This window comes from Aotus nancymaae, unplaced genomic scaffold (genome assembly GCF_030222135.1).
Source record: "Aotus nancymaae isolate 86718 unplaced genomic scaffold, 86718_ANA_hifiasm-v0.15.2.pri h1tg000008l, whole genome shotgun sequence".
NCBI classification, from domain to species: domain Eukaryota; kingdom Metazoa; phylum Chordata; class Mammalia; order Primates; family Aotidae; genus Aotus; species Aotus nancymaae.
This window is the reverse complement of record NW_026988419.1, coordinates 20352446-20379724: the sequence shown is the minus strand read 5'-3', so window position 1 is coordinate 20379724 and position 27279 is coordinate 20352446. Positions and strand designations below refer to the sequence as shown.

The following is a 27279-nucleotide window of genomic DNA, read 5'->3' as shown; positions in this document are numbered from 1 at the left end:
TATCTAGCTGGCCTTATGATACTTCTGAGTGGATGTCCTACTGACATTCAAACTCGACATGTCTACACTGAGCTAATCATCTTTCCAAACTGCTAGTACTTATAGCAGAGCATAGAACCTGTGAATTGCCGTAAACTCCAGTCTGCTTATTCCCCACAGTTAAGCAGTCACCATTCCTTGATGAAACTATTTTATAAATAACTTTTTAGTGGTCCGTCTTTCTAATCTCTACTGCCACCATCCAATTCCAGGCCACCAGCATCTCTTTCGTAGATTATTGCAAATCCTAATAAGTGTTTTTCCATCATCCAAAATACTCTCCTGGATGCTGTCAAAGCAATCTCTCTTAAGTGTGAATATAATTGTACCATTATTTCATTTAAAACCCTACAATAACTGATTCTCTGAGAATATAACTGAAACTCTTTGTTGTGACTCCTACTGCCTTTCATGACCTAGCACCATCTAAGGAGTCAACTTATTTACTGGCAAAAGCATATGTTTTGAGATTATGTGCCTGCATTTAAATCTTAAATTTTCCATCCATCTATCCCTCCATCTATCAATCCATCTATTCATTTTTGAGTAACCACTGTGTGCCTGGCACAGTTCTTGCCTCTGTGGATACAGCAGTGAACACTGACAAAGGCTTCCTTCTGGAACTTTCATTTTAGAGGCACAAAATGATTAACAAGAGAAGTATAGTACTTCAGATGATGATAAAATGCTCTAGAGTGATGATTGTGATGAAATTGATGTACATATTTAGTGATATTCAGAGATACGGAAAGAAGGGATAAGTCTTCAAGGTAGAGGGTTATTAAATAGCCTTTTATTTTCCACAGTAGTATCTTCTCAAGGCTAAATATTTCTGGGGCACTTTATATTTGAAAATGTATTGATTTTTATTATCTAAAAGAATTTCTAGTTGCTTTGTGGAAGAGACTATGAGGAAGCAAAAGTGGAAGCAGGGAGACAGTTAAGAGAATAATTTGCAGTTCTTCAGGGCAGAGATAAAACTAAAGTTGTAGTAGTGGACGTGGTGAGGAGTTGTCTGAGCATATTTCGAATGTAGAGCTACAGGTCTTCCTGATTTATTTGAGGATAGGAAAAAGAGAAGGATGGCTTCAAGATTTTGACTTGAGAAACTGCACATGGTGGCGTTATTCATTGAGATGGGAAATAATGAGGGAAGATCCTATTAATATTTGGATTTCAGAGGAGAGAGTCAAGAATCTGTTATATTTGAGATGGCTGGTACACGTCCAAGTGAAAATATCAGACAAGAAGTAGATATGAAAATACAGAGTTCAACTGAATAGTTTGGTGTTGTCCATCATTTGCATATGGTTTTAAAGCCATGGACTGGGTGAGGATACCCAGGAACAAGTGTTGATCGGGGTATGCTAATAAATGTTTAAGGAATTGCTCTCTTCTAAAAAGATTTATCCACACATACATGCACATACATATACAGCTATGTATATATATCAGCAGATTAATCTATCCCTCTAGACAGAACTCACTCACTCTAATTTGCCAGGGTCCCTTCTACCCACTCAGCTATGCATCTGCACTCACATGGGCCCTTGCCACTCATCTATATTGTCTGTTCCTTTTGGCATTGGAGTTTGTTAACCAGCAGTAGTCCTTCTTTCTAGGTCCTTTTCATTTCATTTATTTACTCCATGCTGTATTCTATGCTCTTTGTCTCAAATGTCACATGGTGGATGAAATCATGTGTCATTAGCCCCAGCTTCCTTAGATCCAGGCCAATGTCAGTCATGGCAGAAAAAGGACAAGCTGGAAAAACTCCACATTCCAAAGATATTTTTCATTGAAAATAAAGATTATTCTTCATCAGCTTGAAATTTTTAGATTTCTACTTATTGAACTGTGAAGCTGACACACTGCATGTAGCTGCTGGGCTGCAGGTGCTCAGTAATTGTGTTTTTAAGGAAAATTAACAGGTTGCCTTGAATAATAATATACATGTTTTGGGCATCTTCTTAGAGAAGGTAGTATCAGTATGCAGTGAATATCAGTATATTAGCTTTGATCAGTCCTCAAAGTTGAGAGCAACAGGTCAAAACATTTTCAAAATCCTTTTCAAAATATAGTAAAGAAGACTCCTTTTATCTTAATTTTTTTAAAGTAAAGTTATAATTTGACATATCATAAAAAGAGCCACAAAAGTTATTATAGAAATGATTGAATGGAGAAAGATTATACACTGAATAGCTCGCGAACCAGATTTGTCAGGAAGGGATTGTAAGGATCACAGGGTTACAACTGGATGCTAAACACTGACTGAATTAATTGCCCCCTCACTGAGGGCATAAGGTTAGCTTTCAACCATATGCCATAATTATTTTAACGATTTTTTTTCTTCCCTGGAAGATGTATGAAGTATAACTAAAAAGCAATAAAAACTTTCACATTAAAACCAGAATCATTACTTTGTAGTGAAAGAGCGGTCATAATTTCCTCCTTTTAAATTTTTATCCCTTTCTCTGTTCTCTTTGTTCTCTCTGCTCTAACCCTTTCCTTTGCATGAGTTTACATGTCTTGTGATATTTTTCTTTCTCCCTCAGAGCACAGATACAATTTCCTGTGTGGCACTCAGTATCTACAAGACCTAAGATATGCCTAAAGAGGTATGGTACTATTTCGAGGTAAGTTATAGCATAAAACTGCATTAGCTACCTCATTTGTGAAAATTATACCACATTCCCAGATATGTGCTAAGCAGTTACTGGTAAAAATACAATCCTAATGGTTTTCATAATTGATGCTTACAAAACCAGAAATAATTCTGATCATGTTGCATCCCCTTTATAGGACTCTAGTGGTGAGAAAGGATTTTGTATTTTAAGAGGTTTAGTAGCTATTATATTTAGACTTTTTTACTGTTATATTTCTGTAGCAGAAAAAATACTTGAGAATTTTTTTTTATACTAGTTTGTGGAATATGAATGAAATACACACACACATTTGTACTTTTATTGGTAGGATTTCAAGAAGGATGTGACAGATAATTCGCATGGAGTATAAAGATTTTTCCCCTAATACTTTAAATTAATTTAATTTTTAATTTTTGTAGGTAGATAGTATATTTATGGGGTACATGAGATATTTTGGTACAGGCATGCACTATGTAATAATCACAACATGGGAACTTTAAATTACTTTTAAAAGGATACATCACTGCTTCATTTTTGTTTACCTTTTCCAATAAAATGTAAGACTTAGTGAGCACTCTCTCAGTTATTTTAAAAATTATTTTGTCTTGGCCGGGTGTGGTGGCTCATGCCTATAATCCCAGTACTTCGAGAAGCCAAGGCGGGCAGATCACAAGGTCAGGAGATCAAGACCATCCTGGCCAACATGGTGAAACCCTATCTCTACCAAAAAACAAAATACTAGCTGGGCGTGGTGTTGAGCGCCTGTAGTCTCAGCTACTGGGGAGGCCAAGGCAGGGGAACTGCTTGAACCCAGGAGGCGGAGGTTGCAATGAGCCGAGATCACATCACTGCACTCCAGCCTGGCAATTTTGAGCGAGACTTCATCTCAAAAAATATATATATATATTTTGTCTTACTTCAGCATAACTTTTGGAATTTGCTTTCTGCAATGCTTCTTGGCCTACACATTAATTATAAAGTGCTTGACCTTAATCGATTTCTCATCTGTCTGTTAGTCCAAGTCTATACTTCAGGTTTAAATAACTTAAGAAACATAATCTGACTCATGAAAAACTTCCATTGACTTGGAGTCTGTAAAATTTTGTCAGACATCCAGAATCTAATTCATTGCTACGTCCCAGAATACAAATTACAAATAAGAAACTGATGAACTTTGTACCATGTAGCAGGGTAATGTTCTTTTAATGTTTTTCCTGGTTTCAATAAAATTTCTTTATAAATACATAGCATTTATAATGACATATAGATTCCTGGTAGATAACTATTCACTTACACTATAGACATATGCCGAATGATTTTCTTACATAAAATATTAACATTACCACTTACTATTATCATTATTCTTAGTTTCCTTTAAATTTACTTTACTTTTTAGCTATCCTAGTTAAGTGCAGCCTATGCATAGAAACAATAAATTTTTGCTGGTTTATTCTTAAAATATTTAGGCCTAGTTTTAATGGCTATAGTGGATAGCTGAAAATTTTTTCTCATGTTGATGAAATGAATTATAGATTACCTAAAGTAGGATGAATCAAAAGGAAGTTAATAATTCCAGAATGATAGTAGCATAAGGGCACATATTCTACCTGGAAACAAAAATGTACTTCTTGGATCGAAGTGAATCAATGACAAGTACAGTGGAGTGGGGTGCTGGGTGCCAGGAGAGTAATGGTGACATTGGGAATGATACCAAACACAGACCACAAATGTTAAAGAAGTTCTTCCAAATATGGCAGCATTTACAACCCAGATACCATTTTTTTTTCCTAGTAGCACAGACATAGGAAATAGAGGAAATTCTGGGAAATCTTAATATTAGAGAGACAAAGTTTGGCGCTGCAGGCAGGCTCTGAGGAATGATGGCTCAACTCAATACTTGAGCCTCTTTCCCACCGTAGTTCAACAACATTCCTAGGCCATGCTGGCATCTCTGGAATGCAAAGTGAGCACTCTGCCCCTCCTCACTTTGCTTCTCTGATCTTATTTTCATAGTTACCAAATTCCCTCAGATGAAGGAAAGAAGAACCCTAATCTGAAGAGAGGAGGTCTGAAGTGGACAGGAACAGTACCAAGGAGACCAGAAAAAGCAAAAAAATTAAAAGTTGAAGAAACAGCATAAACACAGAAAACTGAAACTAAGGTGAGAGGAGAAAGCTTGCACTCTGCAAGCAGTCAGCCCAGGTTCCAGTCCTAGTGCACTGTTTACTTACTTGGTATGTGCTACCGAGTAAGTTTCTTAACCTGTTTGTGCCTCAGTTTTCTCATCTATAAAATGGGAATCATAACCTACATGTAAGAATTAAATGATAATATGTTATATATATAACAAGGGATTATGACAATACCTGGCATATAATCAAGTGTTCTATAAATGCTGATTGCTGTTATTAAATTATTTAATACATTTAAATTATTAAATATTGCTATTACTAAATCTAAATAAAAATGAGATTAAACAACTTATTTAATAGACAAAACCTCCAGTGGCGTCAAAAGTAGTATATATGATAAGTAAAAGAGAACTGAATAACGTAACTCAAAAGTTAAAAGCAAAGGACATTATGCTAGAAACGCTAATCACTATTACCTAGTCACATTCGCTCCTGAAATAGTATCCCAACACAGGAAAAAAGGCCGCGTTCTTTATCCTCTGACTCTAACCCACCCGTGGCTACAGCTGATTGGATCAAGGACAGACACCTGACCGAGGACAATCATGCTGTGCTTTATGTACTGGCCGAAAAAAGGTTCTGGAGAGGATCCGTTTTTTGTTTTGTTTTGTTTTTAATTTGGGTAATTAAATAAATGAGCTGAACGGAAGTGTGAATCAGTAACTCCTTGTGGTCTTAAATGAAGTACAGCGGGAAAAGGAACACAGGAACTCAAGCTTGCCCTGGGCTGCCTGGTGAGAAAAGGATCGGGATCTGCAAAGGTGTTATATATCCCTGCAGAGGAAGCCGTCTCTACCCGTGGTTTCGGATCTCAGAGCCCTCAATGACAGCAGTAGAGTCTTTTACTAAGCTGTGTTTCTGTGGATAAGGCTGGGATCCTGACAGTGAATAAGATTATCCTGGAGGATGGGGAGCTGAGAATTCTTGGCACCCGAGCCTCTCTGAGGCAGTTACCACTGCAAGCTCCCTCCCACAAGTAAGGAGACATCCCTTTTTAAGTCCATCCTGTGACCAAAGCTTGGAATGCAGCGCTGGCTTTTGGAAATAAGCAAAGGCAGATTAAATAAGAAAGGCGCCGTTACTGTGTATTCCTACTGATATTTCCCTTCAGGGCCCTGAGGCTTAAGCCATTCTTTCTAGAAGAATGGGGAGGGGAGGAGCTAGTCCCATTTGTTGCTAAGCGACTAAAGCTTTCTCGGGTCACGTTTGCAGCTATTGAGAATCAGTGACAAGGTGGATGTAGCGATGCAGGGAGAAGCCTCGTTTCAAGATTTCTGGTTCTGTATTTTAAACCATGGAGTTCGCAAGAACAAAATTGATTGAAAGCCTATCAAAGTTCAAGAATGGTGTTTTTAGAAACAAGCCAAGCCTTAGAAGGAGGGATAAGTTTCAGACTCAAACGAACACAGCAGGGCATCTTATCTAAGTCCAGGCCCAATACAAAGGATGCAAAGAATAAAACAAAAAACATGTATGAAGAAAAAAAAACACAAACCAACCAACAAACCAAATGAAGGACCTAAAATAATAGAATGGAATGGAGAGACATGGCATGTCATTTGTGGGAAAACATATTGTAAAGATATAAATTTTCTGCAAACTGTTTTTAAGTATAACACAGAGATCCCTTTTGTATTTGACATGACAATGTAACTCTCATTTATTTGGAAGACTAAACGTAGGCATATCCAGAAACATTAGGAGAAAAAAAAGAGTAACAGGTAGGAATTTGCCTGTGGTGTATTAAACCATATTGTTAAGGTGTGACAATTTAAACTGTGCTAGTGTTTGATAACAGCATTGGAGTAAACAGGCAGATCAGTGGAAGAGATTAAAAAGTCCAGAAGCAAACTCAGCTGTAAGTCCCTGGGAATTTAGTATACACTATAGATGATATTTCAAATCAGTGTACTGAATGGGTTTTACAAAAAATTGTTTTGGAACAAACGGCTAGTGTTTGCAAAAATATAAGAGAACCCTGCCTCCCACTTAAGTATAGTTTGAAATTGAAGGCTGGACCCTGTGGCTCACACCTGTAAACTAGAAAACCCAGCACTTTGGGAGGCCAAGGTAGGAGGATCACTTGAGGCCAGGAGTTCAAGACTAGTCTGGATAACAGAGCAAGACCTTGTCTCTGCAAAAAAATTTTTTTAATTTGCCAGAGGGAATGGCACCTGCCTGTAGTCTTAGTACTTGAGAGGTTGAGGAAGAAGGATCCCTTGAGCCCAGGAGTTCTAGGCTACGATCAGTTATAATGACCCACTAGACTACAGCCTGGGCAACAGAGCCAGATCCTTTCTTTAAGAAAAACAAAACAAAACAGATTTAAATGAAAATAAGATTATAAAATATGAAGAGAAAATTTAGATTAATGATGCTACAATCTGGAAATGGGGAAGTGTATTAGTCTGCCAGGTCTGCTATTAACATTAAAAAGAAACCTGTGGCTTAAATAATAGAAACTTATTTTCTCGGTTTTGGAGGCCGGAAGTCCAAGGTCAAAGTGTCAGCAGGGTTGGTTTCTCCTGAGGCTTTTCTCCTTCTCCTTATGTTTTCAGATGGCCTTTTCCTTGTGCATGTGCATTCCTGGTGGCTCTTCCTATTCTTATAAGGACAACAGTCATTGGATTAGGGCCCTACCCTTAAGACCTCATTTAACCTTAGTTATCTTTTTAAAGGCCCTATCTTTAAGTAAGCCAGACTAGTATTTGGCTTTCAATATATAAATTTGGGGGGATACAATTCAGTCTGTAACAGGAAGTATTCTCTAAGTATCACCTCAAAGACAGAGCAGTCATTGATTTTACTAGAAATCAAAGGTATTTAAAATAATACAAATATCATTTTTTATTGATTTGACTTTTTAAAAATTGATGTCGTAGCATAAGTAAGAGTATTGGGATACAGTACAGTTTAAGTACTCTCCCACACTGTTGGTGGGACAGGACATGGTATAAATAGTGTGCAGGGCAATTTGGCTATTTGTAACATACTAGAAGAATGTGTTTGCTCTCCATTTCTTAGATTTTATCCTAAAGCAGTAGTTCAATGGGTGAGTAAAAATATATGTGCAAGAATGTAAAATTTTATCAGATAATGAAAATAGGAAACAAATTTGATGTTAGTAAATAGGGAATTGGATCAGCCAATTAAGAAGCTGGTTACCCATTAGAATACTCTTTAGTCATTAGGAAAATACATAGTAAATCAGTTTTCTAAGAATGGACTTAGAATCTGTAACATGTTATATTAAGTGAAAAAAGTAAGTGACAGTATGTTCCCATTTATGTAAAAAGTATAAATAGAAGTACACATGATGAAAAGTGGTAATATGTAGTCTGAATTATTTACATTGAACATAGAATATTTTGCTATTCAGAAAGGCAAGCTATTTTCATTTTAAGAAACAACCATTTGTAGAAATGAAAAGCATATTCCATATATAGAAATGCATATTTAAAAAATAACATAAAATGGAAGTAGATGAAATACATTCGCTTGATGAGGGGGCTCAAAAACAGAGAGAAAAATCTTATGATATCTATGAGCTTAAAAATTAGGGAAACATGGACTTAGAGCTTTCCTGGGAAAGTTTTAAGCTGTCTGAAGATGGAGTGTCGTAAGTAAGAAGGGCCCCTTGACACTTAATGAAAAAGAGTTTAAGAAACACATTTGGATAGTGGAAGAGAAGCACCCTGCCACACCAAAACTTTGTCACCAAAGTATATCTCTTAAAGTGAAAGTCTAGGTGGGGCACGGTGGCTCACGTCTGTAATCCCAGCACTTTGGGAGGCTGAGGCGGGTGGATCACGAGATGAAGAGATCCAGAGTATCCTGGCTAACATGGTGAAAACCCGTCGCTACTAAAAAATACAAAAATTGGCTGGGTGTGGTGGCGCGCACCTGTAGTCCTAGCTACTCGGGAGGCTGAGGCAGGAGAATTGCTTGAACCTGGGAGGCGAAGGTTGCAGTGAGCCCAGATCAGGCCGCTGCACTCCAGCATGGTGCCTGGTGATAGAGTGAGACTCTGTCTCAAAAAAAAAAAAAAGTGGAAATCTATCTCTACTATGTGTATCAGAGTTTCAAAACTGATAAACAATTTAGGATTAAAGGGATAAGTAATTTCTCTCTTCCATAATACATGAAGTATTGTTTTCTTACTATAATAAAGCATTGCTTTTGAGTTTAGTTTTTAAAAATGGGCATTTAATTTTTTAATGGACATATTTAAAAGATGAAATATGTTCATACTACTTATATAGGAACAAAGTGCTTTTGTTTGTTGACAATTTGTATTATACCTAATATGATGTGATTTTTGTCAATTTTATTTTTTATCTTTTTACTACCTACTGAGCAAAAAGTATATTTTAAAATATGCAAAGTTCAATTTTTGCAACTCAATACTCAGTCTGTTGTGTTGATCCCACAACATACTCATGATGCTAAAAATTCTATGCTGGCATTTCACATGGGAGTGACACAGCACACTGCACTACTTTCAACAAGTCTAGTGCCAAAAGATGAAAAAATATATTTTCATTTATCATGAGTCCATTTAAGCACCAACATATATGACTTTTGCATTTAGAGTTGAGAACAATATCAACAAGTAAGGAATGACTACTGGATTTTGATTGCATGTCCTACTCTCTACCATCCCATCTTTGTTGTTTTCCTTTATAAAAATGGTATGCGCAGGTATGGAGCCACAACTTCACTTTGTTTTTGTACCTTTGAATGAAGTGTTGTGACACTAAAGGTACAGAAAGAAAGGACCGAGAACTTTGTAAGAGAAAGAGTGAAGTGCAAAGGGAGTTTAGGGTCTGTGGAAGGTGAACTTCCAGCCATGGTAACCAGAAGAATAAAAACAACAAATTAAAAAAATGCTTTAAAGGAGAAAATTGATTAGTACAAGGTTAAGTTTAGTATTCAATTGCTTCTTAAAGGCAACGACTGCCCTTTTTTTTTACCTTAACACATGTCCGACAAAAATGCTTTTCTTTGTGGAATGTATTACTTAATTTATGATATGAGTCAAGCTCTACGCCAAGAAGTTCCGTTGTATATTTACATTACTTTTAAGAAAGAAAAAGTTGTCCTTCAAATATATTTTATATAGATCTAAAATTAGCAAAAGTATTTAAGAGAAATCAAAGCAATGTTGGCTATTCAAGCATCAATATTAAGAAATTAAAAAGGAAGCAAAATTAGAACAGTAATTTAAGCAATCCAAAAATAATTTAATATCAGAAGACATATATGTTTTTGGATTATAATTGAATAAAATTGGAAGTGAGCTCCTACAAAAATTTTGTGAATATTTTGGATATGTGTTTGTCAATAAATTGAATATGAGTTAAATGAGTACAAGATTCAGATTATTCTGCCTGTTTCTTAAAATATATATTAGTATTTAAATAAACCTTGCCTATAGTAAATTTATTACAACCATTTTGCATTAAAATAACTGAAAATTACAAAATAAAATTTATATTAAGAAAAATGTATGTAAAGAGAGAGAGAGATATATATATCTTTATATATATTTATATGTATCTCTTAAAGTGGAAGTCCATCCCTAATATGTGTATTAGAGTTTTAAAACTGATAAACTAATATATATACATATATTTATAAAGGTATATAAATATTATATATAAAGGTATATAGAGATATATAAAGATTATATATAAAGGTGTGTGTGTATATATATATATGTGAAATGAGGTTTTGCTATGCTACCCAGGCTGGACTCAAACTCCTGGGCTTAAGTGATCTCAGCTTCCCAAGTAATTGGGATTACAGGCATGAGCCACCCAGCCAAACATATTTTTAAAGAAAAATATTTAAATGGAATGGCCTTTATAGATCAGTTTGGTACATTTTTTTAACATAAAAATTTGTCTTTAAGTTTCAGAAGATCACAGTTTCTGAATCCATTTATAAACTGCTTTTTAACGAGTGGCTTAAAAAACTTTACACTGAATGCTCTTTTTTTATATGTTAAGAATGTCAGGAACTTTAGACATTTGTGATTAGTCTTTCTGACTTTTACTACACTCATTTAATATACCAAACCTGTTATTTAAAATGCACACTTGACCTTTAAAAGCATTCTAAAGTGAATATAGATATCTACAATTTTTAGACTGTAAAAAAAATTATGATTTTTTCTTTTAAGATAGTTGATAAAACTGCTTTATAAAAAATGGTAAAATATAACCTTTTAACAAAAAAAAATTTAAAACTTGAGAATGTCACAAAATATAAAGGTTAGGTAGAATTAACTGTGATTATGTATCATAAGCACATTTTCAAATACCAATGAAAAAATTCCTAACTGAAATATTTCAGAACTCAAAGTTGTTCCTGAGTATCACCGGGTTAAACAGAATTCACTATGTAAATAGCTACATTTTCTTCTTCAATCTATGAGGTAAAAGCTTCCTCACTCTGATCATTTGGGAATATAACTTTCCATCTTTGGTTCTCACTTTGTTTTTATATACCAATTTACAGTCTTTAAAGCCTTCTATCTGATTTTACGATTATATAATGTTCATTTGAAATATTATCCTCATTTTTTATGTGTGGATGCTGAGTTATTCATTCTGTCTATTACCGTGTCTTAACTGACATTTTTTTTTTGAGACAAGTTTTTCTTCTGTCACTCAGGCTGGAGCACAGTGGCATGATCGCTGCTCACTGCAGCCTCAACCTCCCAGGGTCAAGTGGTCCTCCCACCTGAGCATCTCAAGTAGCTGGGACTACAGGTGTACACCACCACCTCCGGCTGATTATTGTAATTTTTGTAGACACAGGGTTTCACTATATTGCCCAGGATAATCTCAAGTGATTCTTGGCCTCCCAAAGTGTCAGGATGACAGGTGTGAATCTCTGTGCCTGGCGTTAACTGATTTTTTTAATTATATGACAGACTGTAAAGATTCAGTAACAGTGGCTATGGAGTATGAGGATTGTAAAGATAGCAATAAATATGGTGTATACAGAGAGTATGTAGGAAAGAAGACACATGCAAAATGGGGTCAAGAAAGCCATCTTAGAACAGATGAGGCCTGAGTCAAGTATCATAAACAGACATTAGACAGATAAAGATGAGCAGTAAAAGGATGTGACAGTGTTTGCAGAGCAGCCTGGGCATGGGCACCAAAGACAGGCTATATTGCCCATCCTCAGAACAGCTAAAAGATTAACTGCAGCGGCCCACTTGGAGTTGGGGTGGGAAAGTGCAGGAGAAATGGCAAGGGATGAGGTAGCAGAGATATCCAAAAGGTTAGATAATGGAGAGCCTTTTATGCTATATTAAATGGACCTCACATTGAAGAATATAGAGAACCAGAAAAACACATCAGATTTGTGATTGGTTTGGAGAGGGGGAAAGATTGTGAGTATTGAGTCTTTTAGAGATGTTAGTGTAATAAACCAGATATTAAAAGTCCAAATAAACCAGATGCTAAAGTTCCAAACTAGGGTAGTAGCAGTAGAAATAGAGACTATGTTGGGTTTATTCAAGAGATTAAAATGTTGTTTAATCTGGAGATATATTTCTATAATTCACAATGTAAATAAGTCAAAATGAAAGTGACATGTGAACACTTATGTCAGATATCCAAAGTAATTTGCTAAACTTAAACAAACTAATGGGATTTTAAAAAGGATGAGTGTATAAGAATAGCCTTGAATATTTCTTAAAACGAACAAAGCATATCAGATGACTATAACTGTATAAGAATAGCCGTGAATATTTCTTAAAATGAACAAAGCATATCGGAAACCTGCATTATATTAAAATATAGTAACAATACAACTGTCATAATAAAATAATATGATTCTCACATAGAAAGAGCCAGCTTTATGGATCAGATCTCCAAAACAACAGCATCAATAATATATTTTTATATGTCTATAAATATTATAAGAAAAATTAAATGGCAAACAACTGGAAAAACACATTCAACATGTAGAAAGATAATGGGTTTATTCATAACTTTAATTTAAAAAGATCTTTTGAAATTGCATGAAAACTGGATATAACAATGACAAAGCATATAAACTTTTCCAAATAGAAACATGGACAGTAAGCATATTGAATAAAGTTTAAATTCATTCTTATGCAGAATAATAAAAATTGCAACAAGAATATGCTATTTTAAAAATTGAATTAAAGAACAGTAAAAAATGATGCCAATCATTAATGAGTACATGGGGAAATGGCCACTTTATATATTCCTCATGAGAGCAAACACATGAGAGGGAACTGCGAAATCTTTCTGAAGAGCAGTTTTGGCAATATGCATCAAAGCCTTAAATACATGCTTTGACTCAGCAATTCCAGATCTAGAAATTTATCCTAAGAAACATACATTTGAAAAGAAATTTACTTTCTTAGCCTGTGTCCTCCAAAAGCCAAACCTGAAATGAAGCCCCATGTGGGTGTCTTTTATTGGAATGTCAACCCCAAGGAGCAAGCCTGAGGACAGGGGAGCAAAATGAGAAAGGAGAGAGCCAGAAAGGGAACCTTATCACTTCAGTCAACATCATGGGCAAGAGGTTGCCTGTTATTGCGGGATCATCTGGTAAGTCATAGGAAATGTGTCTCAGGCTTTGCATATCAAGGAGGAAGGGGTACATTTATGTACCTCCTCTCATCCCTCATTGGATAAAATTAGCACATTTCCAGGTTGCACAGGAACAGCTCCTCCCTATCTTCCACTTCACAGTATCCCATCTCTGATTGAGGGTCATTCTGTCTGAGTCTGATGTGAGGTGCTGTCAGTTTGCAAATGTCTAGAATGGATCAATGCCCTTGAGGTGTCTGAAATACAAGACTGAGAGGATCTGAGGTGGTGCATATGAGATATCCAATAAAGTCCATCCCTTGCAGCACAGTGATCTGTTTGTGTCCATCATTTGTGTGCATCTCCCTTACTATGTAATGGAGCCTTCATTTTTGGTCAGAATAAGTTTCCTTTGCTTCTTCCCTGAAAGAGGAGAAATACAAGTCAATTGTGCCAGAGTCTGCTTCAAGGTGGAGGACAGCCACAGTCTCTGTTAAGACTTAAGATAATGAGTGAAAAATAAAAACAAAACAGAAACATACCATTTCCACAGTTACAGCTGCTCCTGAGATTGTAATTACTATTTATGGCTTACCTCCTTCAACATCAATTCAAGATTTTCCTTACCCTTAGCCAGCACCTGGCCCCAGAGTGGAGGAGATCCAAAGTAATCAACCTGTCAAAAATGGCTTGCTTATCTCCACAAAGAATAATGCTGTATCAAGTGTTGATCTCTGCAGCTGGCAGGTTGATCATTCAACAATGGCAGTAGTTAGGTTATCCTTGATGAGAGGGAAGCCATACTGTTGAGTGCATGTACAGACTCCACCATGTCAACTATAGCCACTGCATTTTTTGCACTACTATGGCTAAGAAGAGAGTCAGTTGACAGCACAGGATAAGTCATACTGTTCTTTGTAGTGGATATGCTCTGGTATGCACAGGTGTTAGACACAAATCCTCATGCTTTGTGCTTGGTGTGACAGGTCCAATCACATATCTTTTTCACAGATTTGTCATTGGTTTTATAATGTCCTTTTTACATCACCAGAAACCAGCCTGGCCATTTGCCAATGCCTAGGCCTCCATATATATCCTTAGCCTAGATCTCTTTTCCTTCTATATGAATTGAATGTCAAATGTACCATTCACAGTCTTCCCACTGGGATAATTTCCCTTTACCACTGAGAAATTTGGGTCTCGAGCCAAGCTATAATGCAGCACCAGTTTATTCTTAACTAACACTAAAATATCACACTAACTTAATGATAAAGTGGCATTGGTACAACAGAGTGGATGACATGGAGTGTCTGGGCCCCATGTTTATATCTTTATTTCAAGAGGATGGTCCACCATGCCCAGGTCAATGGGCCCCTAAAAACTGTACTGACATAGTAGGATTCTGAATTTTTGTGGAGTTTTTCTAGCAACCTTTGACATCCATAGTTCTTTCTAAGAAATCCAAGATGCTTTTCATTTGCTGCTCACCTGGTACAATTGATGTGATGTCATCTCTATAGTAGATCAACCAGTGACCTAACTTCAGAAATCTTATAGTGTTAATTCTTCTTCATTCTATTCGTAGAAATAGTCACATGCCTGCAGTGGGAGAGGAATTAGACTCCACTTCTTGATGAGAGAGTGGTAAGTTTGTAGAATGACGTGCGAGGTAAGAGATGATGTTGTGACCATCTTTGAAAAATATAATCATCACATGCATTCTCTGGACTCATAATAATTTCATTCTTACATTCTCACCTCCATGAACCTTTGGACCACTTTCTCAATCTATTCCAAGAAGTTCTGGCATCTACAATTATCTCATTTTCTCTAGGTCAAGTTTCAAGGAGTCATCCCAGAAGAGTATTAGGATCACATCCACAAGTTTCCGACACAGCATTGAATCCTGAATTATAGTTGAGAACCCCATATGGAAAAATTCTCCCCTATCTAGACTTTTATTTCAACACTCTCATTATCTACACAAACAGTCCATTCCTACATGGTCACCTAAATCCTGCTAATACCATTAGCCAGGACTTGCAATTCCATGGTATTTAAGGTATTTCTTCCAAGAGCAGAGACTGCACATAGTAGTTACTCAGAGATTTGACCCTGGTAATTGGCCTAGAGGCAATGAGGTATTTCAAGGGTAGGTCTTGCATCATCTTGCATGGCACTAGCCCCAGATGAGGTCATTGCAAGTTCTCCATGCAAGGGAAGATTCCTCTCTTCTGGCAAAGAGCCTGTTTCAGCAAAATGGAGGGTTCAGGAGCATGTTGGGGTTTGTGAATCTTGGGCTTGTCCATCTTAAAGTCCTTATTTAAGTTCTCAAGTCCAACACTTTACCTATATGAGACCTGACTCTGATTTAGGAGATCTGTCCAGATGCTGCATCTGAATCCAGTTTAAGCTCTGCCATTCTTATAATTGTATTCTGAACCTGATTTTCAGTCAACTCTGCCCTGTAGCTGAAGGAGATGGCTTTCTCCCTCAAAGCTTCCATGGAGGACCTCTGGGTTTCACAATTTGTTAGCCTTCACAATGGGCTATTCTGAGACTTCATTTTCTTTTTTCCAGGCTGCCAACACAGTTAACAAAATCTAGCCTATACCAAAATCCTTATAATCACTCTAGTTATAATGACCTCCGTACCCTTCAGATGTCTCACCTTCTACTTATATTTCATGTGAATCAGCTGAAGGGGAAAGTCTTAGTAATTGTGATGCTATTGCATAACAGAGGTTCTTACCACCCACAGATGAGGAGGAAGTTCTTATTAATGTCTGACCACGAAGTAATCCAGTTTCAAAACCGTTTTCTGAGGGTCTTCTTTCCAAGGTTATTCCTGTTACCATCTTTCATGATCTGTTCTCCCCAGAGACAAGAACCTGAAACAAAGGCTTTATGTGTATGTTCTTTATGTGGATAAGTAGAAATGAGGGACAAGGGAAACAAGGCAGAGAAAGAGGGAAAGCAGTATGCATAGCTGGTTGCTAAATACTGTGGAACCATCTGAGAAACCATATAAAATGCATATCAGATCTGTCCATCCCAGGAGAGAAAGGTGATAAGCCTGTATCCCCCAGTTTTCATTCCCATTGGTCAAAGTGTCATCCCATGGTCTATGGACACCAAGTGGTTCTCTACAGTCTGATGTCTTAGAGTCAATGGAGAATTCCCGGGATGAGAGGCAAGAGGTTAATCAAGGTGCCTGAGCCAAGAAGCTGGTCGGAGCTTATGCAGTATTGATTGTCACAGAAGTATCTGAAATAAAGACAGATAAGGTCAAAAGGGTCTAAAGGACTCCTTAAAAGGTGTCCAGTATTATAGTCATAAGAACATTCATCTTATTAAACTAATAAAAATGATATAAATTTTCATCAATTCAGGATTTATTAAATAAGTTGTAGCATGTCTGTTCAATGCAACACTATGAATCCATAACCAAAATAATAATAATAATACAATAGAAGAATATATAATGATACCAAAATATTCACAGTACATTTAAAATGGACAAATCAGACTATATTGTCAACATATGACCTGATTTTATAAAACCAATTCTTTTTTGTCTAAATCAGTATTTTTTCATTATTGAGAATGATCAAATTTTATGTACCTTTTTATCTTTTATTCTGTATGTCTCCCTATATTCTCCAGGGGTTCTACTCAGGCTATAAAAGGCATTATTTCCTCTCTCGGGATTATTTCTATCTTCCTACCAATAGAGAACTCCCATCCTAATGCTGATTCTTCCTTTTTTTCCTCCTTCCTCTTCTTTCTTCTTCTTCCTTTTCCTCCTCCCCACCCCCCACTTCTTTATAGGATTGATTCACAGGATAGAAGATGAATGAATAAATATTTCTTCTGGATTAAAACCTCCATTTCTGAAATTCCTTATCAGTTACCTTATCTATTATAATTGATTTTACGGAGTCTATAAAATCAAAAACTCTTAGATTAGGACAAATTTACAGGGAATACAATTCAATGTTTTACTCAAAAGAAACCCCAGCTATAAGATTCCTGATAAATGATGGTGCTACTTTACACTTAACATATTAATCTTCAGACACAAGAAGTTTACTATCACAGGGGAAGTTTTCCAAATGATATGTTTATCTCTTAAAGTAAGAACAATCTTGAGGACAAAGCAATTTAAAAATCTTAATAATAAAGACAGCAAACAGCATTGCTCTTACAATGTGCCAGGCACAGTTCTGAGCACTTTTCAATTGTTAACACATTTAATTCTGACTCTAATGCTATCATGTAGGCACTGTTCGTATCCTTATTTTACAGACAGTTTAACTTGTCCAGGGTCACATGATTACTAAGTAGCAGAAATGGGGTTTGAAATCAAGCCATCTGGCTCCAGTGTCTGCCCTTTTAAATGTTACATAAAGAAAATAATTTCCAGAGCTTCCACTTTTATTTCCTTTTTTCTCATTTGCCATTGCTCCTTTATTTTTCATAAGGCTTCTATGATCTCTAGGCCAAATGAGATTCCAAAAATAACAATTTTAATTTCCAAATCCAGGGCATGATTTCTAAATGGACCAAGTTATTTTTGTGAACTCTACATAAAATTCAGGAACAGAACTTTGGGAAGGAACTTCCAGATGGCAGTAAATCTTCACAGTTCAGTAATTAAGCCTTTTGAGAATGTTACTCTGTGATGGAGCCACTGCCTGATTAACTGTACAATATCAATTATATCAAACGGCACTACTTTAATTCTGTCAAAATTTAGAGAAATCTGACATGCTGACACGAGACTCTGTGAAGTGTGGTAATGAGCTGCCAAGTGTCATAAAGTGCCACAGGGGGGAAAACACCCATGCTTTCAGACTAAAGATGATTTTTTTTTCTTTATTCACATTAGGGCATGCTTTATTAAATCTCATGAACATCCAGATGCACACACACTTGTCCTGTTTGAAATGGACACTCTAATCTTTTTTAGTTTTTATGAATGAAGTTCAAGTCATATAAGCCAAATTTACAGCAGAAAATAAATATAATATTTTGGGTGAAGAGAAATTATATGTCTAGGAAATTAGGCCCTTATCCATTTTGTCCCCTCAGGAAGTTAACTTGAACTTTCCAAAAGTTAAAAGTTTGACTTGCCTAATTTTACAGTGACAGACACTTGTCTGGTCATTAAGGACAAATCCAGGCTGTTTAAATAGCAAAACTGGAGTTATCAAGTGACAGGGTCTTTCAACAAAGTTTGGCTTTCTTGAAAAGAAAGGCATGTCCTTTTCATAAAAAGTAGGAGACTTTATTATAAATACAATACCTATCATCAAATCTAATAGTTTAGTGTTTCCTTAATGAAGTAATCAGAACAGCCAAAGGGCACAGGCCACTCTGTTTTGATTTTTCCATCATTACTTTAATGCATTATTTAAATATTTTAATTTTCTGTTATGTCCTAAAGGAGACAAAAGGAACCCTGCATTATGACTTGGAGAGATGTCTGAGTGTGCTTAACGAGCACCTTACCATGAAGATTTTATTCTCTTTTATATTTTTGGTGATCATCTCTTTCTGAAAGTCTACCACATCTGTCCTCCTTGACCTCTTTTTACCCCTTTTAAAAGTGCATTTCTAGTTACTTTCTAGATATTTCCATTAGGAAATATCCCATCACTCCCTGAAACTCAGATGACTAAAACCCAACGTTTTCCAGCCCCCTCCCACGTAGCCCTCTCCTTCCCTCTCCTTTGGTCAGAGAATCATCATTTTCCAGATCACTCAAATGTGAATCCTCAGACTTTTTTTATTTCTTCTCTGTCTCACTCAGTTTCAACATTCTATAGACTTACAACCTATTTGCAGAAGCTTTTGAAGTCAATTTGGCAAAAACATTTAGAAAAGAAAAAGATTTTCTTTTTGAATCAGTGCTTTCAACTAAGGGTCAAAACTTTGCCAAGTGTTAATGACATCTGGAAAAGTTTCCATCCTTCGGGAGCTCATTGCACTGACATTGGTCAGTGCTAGTGGCTATCCCCTATGACTGCTTTCTGCTAATATTCCCCCAATCTGGCAGGTTTTCTTATATGCCAGTAAGATAGTTCAAACCTGGCTATTTTCTATTTGTATTTCTTGACTCAGTAAATTTAGGCATTCCTGCCATGAAAAATGGTATTAAAAAAAAGAAAAGAAAAGAAAGAAAGAGAAAAAAGAGAAAAGAAAATCTGGCTAATATGTTGCCTCCTTGTCTTTGACCTATTATTATTTTCCAGTAGTATTTTTTCTTGGTTCTGGTATGCTCAGAGAAAAACATTAAATCCATTGACTAAACTGAGTGAAATGTCACTTTCTACTTCCAGCAAGTACTTCTAATTTGTATGAGTGATTTTTCTTGAATTTCTCTCTGGTTGGTCTTTGGGAAGATAAATGCCCCTCCCATTCCATTGTTTTCTTCCACCTATGGTGGGGAGGATACATGAAAGCCACTGTACCTCATTCCTCCTGCATTTTCTGTTTATACAGATCATAAGGCAGGCTGCAGCTGGCATGACAGTTGGGAAGAAGGGAGAGGATTGCTGGTTCAGCTGCCTCTCATCTTCAAAATGGGTATCTAGTTCTTACAATTTACTCAATTATTGGCTACAATATTTAGAGAATAAATTTACTTAAGGCTTTTTTTCCCCTAAATTTTGCATCCTAGTTATAATTTCTGAGGCAACAGAAAGGGTGCCATTTAAGGTTTTATTACAAGTTACCAAATCGTCTTGATATTTTCTTTGACGTGTTTTTCACATTAATAACAGGGTCAAGAATGTCATCTTAAGAGCCAGCATCAGACTTTGTGTGTATGTACTGGGGTCATGGTATCTTGTTAAGAAAACCCTCAGGTATCTTGAGATACAATATAAGATGCATGCCTCTTGTTGGCCACCCAATCTATATCTTTGCTTTCTGTTAGGTATTTGTACCTATCTGGCACTTTGATGTCCCACTATGCCCTTCAAGATCAGGAAGTACATTTCAGTGATGGCATTTCTACCACTTTCTCAGGCCTCTATAGGCCAGATTTTGCAGAGCTATTCAAAGATGCTACTGGTCTCCTCTCTGGCATTTCTCAATGTCTTAAAAAAGGGAACATGCTTTGGGCCTTCCTGTGAGAAACCATGGGAAGATGGTTATGCAAGTTATGTATGATATATGTACTTCTGCATCCCTATCTTCCTAAGGTTTTCAATTATTTCCTCTATATTATGAAAGAAAAGTTCTAGAATCTCACCATTATTAGCCATAATCCATCAAGGATCCAACTTTCAGTTAAGCAAAAATTAAAATTAAAGTTAAAAAAATCTAACTTTTAGAATCTGCTGTTGAAGCTTGTACATTACATTCAGAATTTCTGAGACATTTTTCATACCGATAATTTTGGTCTGGTCCAGTGTTTTGTTTCATTTCATGTTCTTGACATTGTTAAAATTTGTATTCCTCAGAACTTTGTTAATATAAATTAGCAAAATTTCACAGTTTATTAGATGTGGTTGCACTTTTTACTTTCCCCTGGGGCATGCTTGGATTAGACTCTAGTATAGTTCTGGAGGCAATGTTGACTATTGGAAGGCAAGTGTTGAGAAGAATGGGCTTTATTTTGCAAAGTAACTGTCCTTAGTAATGTTACTAAAGTCTACGAGCAAAATAATGGTTGTCTTTTCAGACAGGGGAGAAGTGAGTGTTTCTACTGGCAAGGGAGGTTCAGAGAAATTTAACAGGGTTCAATTTCCCAGATTTGTCTGAGTACATCAAGATGTGTTTGTTTCATATTCTAGGATTCATTCATTCCCTGTGTCTAACTTTTGCACAAAGAAGTTGGCAGTGTTATGAATTCAAGTTATGTGTTAGTACTATTAACTACCTACCTAATTATTTAAGTCTAAGCTTTAGCCATTTCTGCTTTTTAGCTAGCTAAGTAGTCCTTCAAGACATAGTTCTGAACAAATACAGTGAGAGTTCACTACTCAAGGATTCACAGAAAAAGCTCTGTACTAAAATATTTATTTTACTAAGAAGGAAATTGAATAAAGTAAAAAAAGACAGAATACAAAGCAATGCTAGGCAAATAAATTGATAAATATTTAGAGAAATCAAAGTAAATATCAAGTGTTAAAAAGAGACTACTTTGGGAGACATTTCAAAGCAAAGAAGACATATAATACCAGGTGTGATAGATTTGATTATTATTCAGCAAGTATTGACTCACTCTGCACCCTTCATATCCATGGAAGGAATATAGTTCTCTGCCTCATTAATGTTGGACTTGGATTTGTAACTTGCTTTGGTCAATGGGATGTTAACAGATGTACTAAGAGAAAAAAGCTTAAAATGTGCATATGTGTTGCATTTGTTCTTGCTCTTCAGCTTTTTGCAAAAAGAGTATGCTTCATGTAGCCACTAGTTCAAGGAAGATGAGAGATATTAGAAGCAGATCTTGATCCAGTGCAGAGTTTGGACCCAGTCTAGCCTAACCCAGTTATAACCAGCTCAGCCAAAAACACAAATGATAAATGATTGCTTCTTGTTGAATGCTCCTGGGATTTTGTGATTGTCAGATAAGCAGCAATCCCTAACTGATACATTAGATACTAAGAAGGATGTAAAAGTAAGAAAAATTGAGTTTAAAATATTCAAAGTTCCCTGAGTTGTTCTGGAGAAGAAATATTAATTTTTAAAAAATTGTTATTGCCTTTTTTATAAATGTAATACATATATATTATGCAAAATTCAATCTGTACAAAGGTATTCAGTGAGATGCATTTTCCTTCTCATACTGGTCCCATATGCACCTATTTCTTCCCTCCAGAAGCAAACACTGTTACCAATGAAACATTGTTACCAGTTTCATAGGAGTACTTTTAGAAAGCTATTTTGTTCCTGTTCATTTATTTGCACATATAGTTATGTGTGTGTGTATATATATAAATGCAAAATTAGTAATATAGTGCATACACACACATAAATGTTCCTCAGATTTTCTTATTAAACTCCATACTTAGAGCTTGCTCTGTATCAGAACATATAGGACTGCTTAAGTGTAGTACATATAGGACTACCTAATAATAAAAATGAACTAATTTTCCCCTCTGTATAATAATTACCTTTAAACATTATTAAGCAAGTAAACATGTTATATATTAAGAATAAACATTAAAGCCATGCACGGTGGCTCATGTCTGTAATCCCAGCACTTTGGGAGGCTGAGGTAGGTGGATCACGAGGTCAAGAGATCGAGACCATCCTGGCCAACATGGTGAAATCCTGTCTCTACTAAAATACAAAAAAAATTAGCCGGGTGTGGTGGTACCTCCCTGTAGCCCCAGCTACTTGGGATGCTGAGGTGGGAGAATTGCTTGAACCTGGGAGGCGGAGGTTGCAGTGAGGCGAGATCACACCACTGCACTCCAGCCTGGCACCTGGTGACAGAGCAAGACTCTGTCTCAAAAAACCAAAAAAAAAACAATAAGCATTAAAAGTATAGAAAAAGAATACACCTCTTGATATGGTTTGGCAGTGTTCCCACCCAAATCTCATCTTGAATTGTAGTTCCCATAATTCCCACATGTCGTGGGTGGGATCAGGTGAAGAGAGTTGAATCATAGGGGCAGTTTTCCCCATTCTATTCTTGTGACAGTGAGTTCTCACAAGATCTGATGGTTTGATAAGGGGCCTCCCTCTTTGCTGGGCACTCATTCTTCTTGCTGCTGCCATGTGAAGAAGGATATGTTTGCTTCCCCTCCTGCTATGGGTGTAAATTTCCTGAGTCTTCCCCAGCCATGCCGAACTGTGAGTCAATTAAACTTCTTTTCTTTATAAATTACTCAGTCTTGGGTATGTCTTTATTAGCAGCATGAGACTGGACTAATACACCTCTATATAATAAATGGAGGAAAAAAGGAAGAAATAAAAATTAGCCCACTAGAAAGCAAGAAGGGTGGAAAAAAGCAAGAAGGGTGGGAAAAAATGCATGGTAAACAGAAAGTTCAAATAATATACTAGAAACAAATACAAATACCCTGGGTAGCATCATGATAATGTATGCTAGTAAAATTTTTTCACTAAATTACAGATTCTCAACCTAGAGTTTCATGAAAGCCCAGCTATATACATGATAGTTATAAGAAAGTCACTTAAACTTGGATTGCATAAACCATTCACTTAAAATATAATTGTATAGAAATAGAAAAGGAGATATCACAAAGTAATTATCAAAAACAATCTGACACGGGTAAATTAATATCAGAGAAAACAGACTTTAAGAAAAAAATTATTAGGGTTAATAGGGTATGTAATTATAATAACTTTCTTTTTATATAATTTAAAAGACTTTAATTGAGAAATGAATGATGTGCGAATCAGGCATCCTTTGAAACACAGCAGATTCACAGAGACTTCAGACTTCATAGTCAGAACAAGGTAAAGTGATGTACAGGAATTGAAAGTGAGGTACAGAAACAGTGAGATTGGTTACAGCTCAGCGTTTGCCTTATTTGAACGCAGTTTGAGCATTCGGCAGTCTATGAGTGTTTGAAGTATGGCTGCTGGGATTGGCCAACACTCAGCCATTGTTACAGGTGTATTCTATTAAGTTAGGTTTTCAGTTTTGTCTGACTATTAAGCTAGGTTATAGTACATCCACAAAGACTTAAATATAGAAGTATGGAGTCCCTTTCAGGCCGCATTTAGTTTGTTTTAACAATCCCACCTTCTTGGTCATTTTCTCAATTTTGAAAGACTGACCAAAACTTTAGTCATTGATGTTACTATCACTATCATAAATGTACTTACATGGTTTTAAAACTCACTGAGAAATAGTAGAACAGTGGGCTTTGTAAGGAGAGAGTAAGGACTGAGTAGAGAGTGCCTCCTTATGCTGGAACATTCTGTTTACAGGAGAAGAACAAAACCTGGTCTGTTCTAGCCTCTCTGTGTTTTCCTAAAGCCTTAGTTTGATTAATGTCACATTTAGCATGAGTGACTCTATTTTAGTTTGGTTTGGTTTGCTGGGACCTAGTGCATGAGCTCAGTCCAAAATAACAGCGTCCCATGATTTTGTTTTAAAAAAATTCCCCCTTTTTGGCCAGGTTCTCAGATGAGAGTGTGACCAAAATTTAGTGCCTTTAGAGCCACTCTCAGTTATCATCATTTTGGGTTTCCAGTCTCAGCACATCATTCATAGGTTATGGTGTCCTTATGATCACACATTTCTTTCAGCTTTTGTCATTCCAGTTGAAGAGAGACCATTTGATGTTCTAGAGATGGTTGCATGCAAACATTTAAAACCTTTGAGAGAATACAGTGCACTAGGGAGACTATTATGACTACTGGGAAGATAATACCAAGAGTTTGGAATATGCTCCTTACCCAGGGTCCCCATAAATGAAACAATATAAAATTAAATAGATTAAAGAATGAGCTAAGTGAAGAGTGTGCTCGCTTAAGTGGTCTTTTCATTAATCCCCTTCAAGTGAATTTTTATAGTCTACATTTGATGTATTTCTCCATAGGCCACAAGTGTCAGCAGCTGCACAGGTACTTTTCTGTTTAGCCAATTCTATTATTTAGCACAAATGTCACAAGAGAATTTAAAGTCTGTTTTGTAAGAATAGCCTTTAAAGTAGAATTTTCTGTAGGTAGAGCCTATTTTGAGGGTGTTTTTTTAATTATTGGCTTTTTTATTCTAAATGATGGGTAAAGGACCTAACAAATGATGTCTTTCTAGAAGAGTGAAGGTCTCCTGGCAAGGTTCTCTTTAATCCATGATGTGGGATAAGAGGAGTTTTGACTGCTTATGAAACTTATGTACTACCAAAGTTTCTCATCTCCATTGGGCCTTCATCATTTATCTATTAAAATACAAGTTTAGGCCAGTCGTGGTGACTCATGCCTGTAATCCCAGCACTTTGGAAGGCTGAGGCAGGTGAATTATGAGGTCAAGAGATTGAGACAATTCTGGCCAATATGGTGAAACCCCTTCTCTGCTAAAAATATTAAAATTAGCTGGACTTGGTGGCATGTGCCTATAGTCCCAGCTATTTGGGAGGCTGAGGCAGGAGAATTGCTTGAACCTGGGTGGCAGAGGTTGCAGTGAGCCAAGATCATGCCACTGCACTCCAGCCTGGTGACAGAGCAAGACACTGTCTCAAAGAAAAACAAAAAATATATATATGTGTTTATTCATGTATAAAGCTGCCTGCAAAATCCTTCACAAATCAAAGTATACCCTATAAGTGCACACAGTAGACCCCCTTTTCATTTCTATTGTTCATAGATGTATAAACAAGGAAAAATATTCAAAGATAAGAGTCTCGTGATAGTAGAAGTCTTGGTCTGTGATCTTGGCAAAAGCTGTTTACATCAAGGAAGGCATCTTCTTCTGGGGAGAAACTTCCTGGTTAGTTTTAACTTAAGGGTTCCAATGGGTGTACAGTTCCAGGAATGCGGAGGGACCTTTCTCAGTTGTCAGATTATGAACCCAAAATTCAAAATTCTGAAGTTTTGCTGTAGTGTGGATGGCAAGGACAGTCTTTCTCTGATGTTCTCAGAAGATCCAATCTTTGGGTTATAGATTGTGAAAGGACTGTCATCAGTGGGCCATAAAAAGCTTTCTTTGGTGAAAATACACTGTAGCATAATATTCTACTGTTATAACATCAGCCCTCTTGCATGGGAAAGCATTCATACAACCAGAAAACATGCTCTGAAAATGATAATTGAATGAAATCCCTTTATAAATGTTTAAATGGCCCATCAGGTAGCCAAGTGTTCCTGAAGCTTTGATTGTCTTCCCAGGAATTTGGAACCAAACATTGGTTTTAAACCATCACTGCAATTTGTAAGTCACCACATCAATATATTCAATTTGGATTATTTTATCTTTTCCATAACAGGTCATGGAATGCAGAACCTTTAATAACAAAGCTTTAAGGACTCAAGAATGACAAGGCAGCCATCCTCATTCTTCATGAGTCCATGCTTAACATCGGACTTATGTCCTCTTGAATACCAGTTGCTTCTCCAATTGATGTGCATGGCACTGAAAACTAATAGATTGTTGTAAGTAGTTTGACTTATACCATGGAGTTCATTCACATCGTATATTTAAACAGTTTTAGTATTGGCTGATTTAGCATGATAATCTAGAGCCTGATTTTGAAAAGTTCATTAAATACCAAAAGTTTAAAACAATGGATATTATGAAATAGAATCTTAGATAACCATAAGTCATTCGTTTAGCCAAAATGAAACTCAGAAACTTTTAAAAAGAAAAAACATTATTTGGATAGAGAGGAAACTCAGCTTTCCAAATAAGGCCCAGTGGAGATAGCATGAGGCCAACTGACTCTGTCTCCTTTCTTTCCCTTTTCCCCCTTTTCTTTTGTAGTTTACTTAAAACGTAAACAAAAACCTTTCATTATCTTTTCATATTACATAAAAATCCCTTTTAAAAGAGAAAAACAAATTTTAGGTTTCCATTGGTGTATTTTTAATGTTAAAGCTAGTTTTTAAATTACATTTTATAAATCTCTTCAGATTTAATTGGTTTGATCATATGGTAAGATTTTTATAAACTTTTTATAACCTTTTGGATTTCTTTTTCTTAAAGCAGAACAATGTCCTAAGAAAACTCTGTTGTGCTTCTATTCCAGTGTCCAATTTATGGACAAATACCTGAATAATGCCATTTTAACTTTAGCCAATATGTTCATACATAGAATCTCTAATAATTAATTTTTATAAACCTTCTACAACTTGTTAAAACTTTATTTAATTTTAAACAATCCTTTAACC

The 27279-nt window shown here is 36.1% G+C and overlaps 1 long non-coding RNA gene across 2 annotated transcripts; it reads left to right on the top strand.

Annotated features, from left to right (window-relative positions):
- Window positions 1–2055: 2055 nt before the first annotated feature.
- LOC105712930 (uncharacterized) lies at window positions 2056–26539 on the top strand. Of its 2 annotated transcripts, none has more exons than XR_001106460.2 (4): window positions 2056–2657; window positions 4698–4845; window positions 15044–15102; window positions 26379–26539. It is a non-coding gene; the product is annotated as an uncharacterized LOC105712930 (long non-coding RNA). The 2 variants fall into 2 exon arrangements; XR_001106459.2 differs by having other exon boundaries at window positions 2056–2675.
- Window positions 26540–27279: the final 740 nt, after the last annotated feature.